Source organism: Terrapene carolina, unplaced genomic scaffold, assembly GCF_002925995.2.
Source record: "Terrapene carolina triunguis isolate 2854851 unplaced genomic scaffold, T_m_triunguis-2.0 Scaffold194, whole genome shotgun sequence".
Taxonomy (NCBI): Eukaryota; Metazoa; Chordata; order Testudines; family Emydidae; genus Terrapene; species Terrapene triunguis.
In genome coordinates, this window is record NW_020664545.1 from 6,354,446 (window position 1) to 6,358,895 (window position 4,450).

The window sequence follows — 4,450 nt, forward strand, 5'->3', positions numbered from 1 at the left end:
GCAAATGGCCCCAAGAGGTCATAGGACAAGGGCAAATTTGAATTTTTCCTTCTTTTCTTACCAGGGTTGGGGTTGTGGAAGTTCCTTTTGTGTTCGCTATCTCCTGAACTTCGGATTTCGGACCTGCGCATAAGAGATAATAGTCATTTTAATCAGTTTTAGAACTTACATCGCACTTCGCAACTTCAAAGCAATGTAGAAACATTAACTACATAGCCAAGTCTCCCAACACCCCTGGGAGAAAAAAATATTTCTCCTCTCCCCCATTTTACAGCGGGGGGATGCAACGAGGTTAAGTAACTTGCCCGAGGTCACAGAGGGAGGTGGGAGTGCCTCCTTGTCACGCCTTCAGCCCACGCTAAGGCCACGCAGTGAACTCTGCATAGACTCCCAACAGCCAGGTGACGTGCACAGGTCAAAAGCCAGCTCCAGCTCCAGCTCCAGCCCCTGTGACCAGGAAGTCCCAGGGCATTTCTGCCCCGTGGAAGTGCTCCTGGCTGCGAAATCAGAACTGTGCTCTCACCTTGACTCAGCCCACAGCCACACGATAGAGACTCTAGCGCTGTAGCTATGGCGGCAGAACTCCGTCGTGTAGACACAGCCGTTCCTCCATTTTCCAAAATGGCGGTTTTCCCTTTCTGTAGGAACAGCACCTCCCCTAACAACGGTTGCTATAGCGACAGAAGCATTCTTCCACTGACATAGCTGCGTCTACACTGGGGGGGTAGGTTGGCGTAGCCATGTCAGTCAAGGGGGAGGGCTGATTTTTCACACCCATGACCAACATAGCTACGTCAATCTAATTTTTAAGTGTTGACCAAGGCGTATTCTTCGCCTCTCTGGCCCGAGGAGGTTTGTGATGATCTCCCTATGAGCGGGGAAGAGAGAACGCCGGGGGAATATCTACACTGCAGCTGGGAGTGAGCCTTGGGCTGGCTAGCCTACTAAAAACAATAGCGTGGGCATTGTAGCCTTTGGTAAGCCACCCAGGTCCAAGCCTGCCCCACACGCTGGGTCCACCAGAGCCACCGCTAATGGCGCAACAGCCACATGGCTATTTTTAGCGTGGTAGCTTCAGCGGCGCTAGCATGAGTCTGTCTGCTGGGCTACACGGTTCACTCCCAGCTGCAGTGTGGACATACCAAGAAAGGCCGTGGCCACCGGGACCAACAAGGGACTGTTGGAAACGAGGAGTTATGGGAATGGCCGTTGGAAGCTGAGTCATGGTAATTGGAATGGGACAGATATTGGAGGGACAGTTGGAATGAGACGCACAATGGAACCAGCCAGTCATGGGTATGATGGTTTGAACCAGGGACTAACAACAGTTGGAGCTGGGCATTTATAGAAGTGGCAGCTCAGACAGGAGAGTAACAATCGGTCACTGGGGGTAACAACTGGAGCCAGGGGCTTGACAGTGGGAACTGGGAAGATTTGAGAGCTGGGAAGATGTTGGAGGCTAGGCCTTCGGGCAGTAATGGCTAGACCACCAGGCAGTTAAGGGAACGATAATCAGAACTGGGAAGATACCAGAATCGGACCCTTTGTGGGAGCAACAGCTGGAAAAGGGTGTTTATTGCACCTGGTTACACCAGAGAGTGACGGGAGCAGGATTTTACCCTGGGAACGGCACTTTGAATGGATGGAGCCGAGCAAGTAGGGGAAGGACAATTAGATAATCAGCATCGGGGGGGGGGGGGAGGAACCCCAGCAGAACCCACCTTGGAGGAAAGAAACAAAGAACAGGCAGGAAAGAAAAATGAATAGGAAGCTGGATAAAGTTCAGGAGAAGAGAAATGAAAGTGAGGCAACCGGGAGAGGAAAATAGGATTAAGCAGGACTAGTCCCCTTAAGATCGGGTGGCTATCTTACAACAGAAAAACTTCAAAAACAGACTCCAACGAGAGACTGCTGAGCTGGAATTGATATGCAAACTAGATACAATCAACTCAGGATTGAATAAGGACTGGGAATGGCTGAGCCATTACAAACATTGAATCTATCTCCCCTTGTAAGTATTCTCACACTTCTTATCCAACTGTCCGTACTGAGCTATCTTGATTATCACTTCAAAAGTTTATTTCTCTTACTTAATTGGCCTCTCAGAGTTGGTAAGACAACTCCCACCTGTTCATGCTCTCTGTATGTGTGTATATATATCTCCTCAATATATGTTCCACTCTATATGCATCCGAAGAAGTGGGCTGTAGCCCACGAAAGCTTATGCTCTAATAAATTTGTTAGTCTCTAAGGTGCCACAAGTACTCCTGTTCTTTTTGCGGATACAGACTAACACGGCTGCTACTCTGAAACTTATTATTTATGCAAATCAATGGGGCTTGTGGGTTCCAGATGAAGTGGAATAAATGCCCAACCCTGGTTACAACAGGAAGAGTGTAGCTTATAACAGTGTGTGGATCTTGTCAGGTCCTGGTCTCTCTCGTTCCTAATTAATAGGTGTGGTAGGTGGGAGCTAGTGCACAGGGAGTATCATAGCATCTATCACACTGGGGCGCATTGTATGAGTGAAAGAGAAAAGGAAGATGGTGGAAAAGAAAGGAAGTGGCTTGGAAGGAAAGGGGAGAAGTACAAAAAGCGACTTGTGTGAAGAGTCCCCCATCAGGAAGAGACAAAGAGGAAGTCAAGACTAGAGAAGAGGTCAGACTAGACAGGAAGGGTCTTGAGAAAACTACGATGGGAAAATAGGGAGACTTAGAAGGGAAGGCAATTAGAGTCCAAGATCTAGGATAGCTCCAAGATTTCTGGCCCTGGGGGGAAAGTCAAGGTTCAGGAGAGCAACAGTGAAATCAGAGATGTGGAATCAAGAGGACTTTTCACCAGGAACATGCACTACAGTTTCGGATCCATTTATCAGTAACGTGACCTAGTCATAAGGTGACAATCAAGACTGGCAGAGAGCAATCAGAGATTGATAAAGAGAAGCAGTAGAGTTGGGGGGTCACCAGCACAGGAGTGATGTTCAAGGTTGAAAGCTACCTATGAGATGTCTCTGTGGGACAGAGAAAAGTACCACGGACAAAGCTGTAAGGGCTGTTTAACAGGAAGAAGAGGGCATGGGGGGAGATATCGACCCCTGAAGGAAGCATGCTGGAGGCACTGCTTCCTTGGCTGGGGCACTCCAAAAGTGCAGTGACAGTCTAAATTGGATGCTTCCCTGAGATCAAGTGGGGATAGCAGAGTGAAGGGTCTGTAATCACAAGCAGGACATAGGTCAAATCTATCCCTTAACTTGCACAAGTGGCAGGCAGAGGTTTGGACAATGAGACAACTCATGCATCTCACCCTCATAAAGTTTGTGGCACGCTGGCACATCACGATGCAATGACAATGCCTTGAAACACTATCCGACCATGGGACTGATGTTACAAAGTTGGACCAAGAGTTACAGCAGGTACATTTATATTGTAAAAAAAAAATTAAAATCATAACCAAAAAACCTTGCATCAGTGTGTCTCAGAGCCCAGGTCTACAGACTTGGGCTTGCAGGGCTTCTGCTAAGGCACTAAAAATAGCCATGTAGGTGTTCCCACACTGGCTCTGAGGCCCACTGCCCCACCGGGTTTTGGAGCCCAAGTGGGAATGTCTACAGCGTACAGCTATTTTTAGTGCCGTAGTGCGAGCCAGTCTGTAGACCTGGACTCTGAGACTCGCTGCTGTGGGCTTGTTTTTTTTCAGTCTAGACGTACCCTTAGAGTCTTATTAACATCTTCCAAACAAGATTTGCAGGACAAGACATCATCCATTAAAATTGGGACAATCTTGCAGGGAGGGAAGGAAAATGGAATGGGTAGTAGTGACCCGCTCTCCTTCTGACGAATGACAGTCTCGACATTAGAGGAGATTGTTTGGGGAACGGTATTCCCCAAGTCTCATGCCTGCTTATGGTATTGCCACCGCAGTCTTCTTTTCACGTGCCCCAAATATGTATGTAACCCCCTCCCCACCGCTTGAGTTGAATAATTTATGGAGGAGGAATGAACTATTGTAGGAGGATCTACATATCTAGGTTTTTATGCACCCAAGAGGCTCTGAGGGGTACCTTCTGCAGGAAGTTTTGTTGATTATATCTGCAAAGGCATAAACAAATGCTCTTCTGAAACATCTTTAAGAGCCAAGGGATAAAACCCATGGCACAGAGAGGTGTGAAATAAGAACAGGCCTAAGAGCCAGGAATTTCCAGCTCTGAGGCATCAGGGAAGTTACTTAACTTATCCATGCTTCAGTTTCCCCCTCTGTAAATCAAGGGTAAAACAATGTTTACCTACCACACAGGGATGGCAGGGAAGACTAGCTTGTTAAAGTTCTGCGAGAATTACAGGCCCTGTATGTAATTACATTGTAATTCGCTTATCTTTGTGTGAAGCAGCAGGTAAACCTCTGGTGCTACCAGAACTCATTTTATCTCTGGCGGGGATGGTTAGCCAGGGAG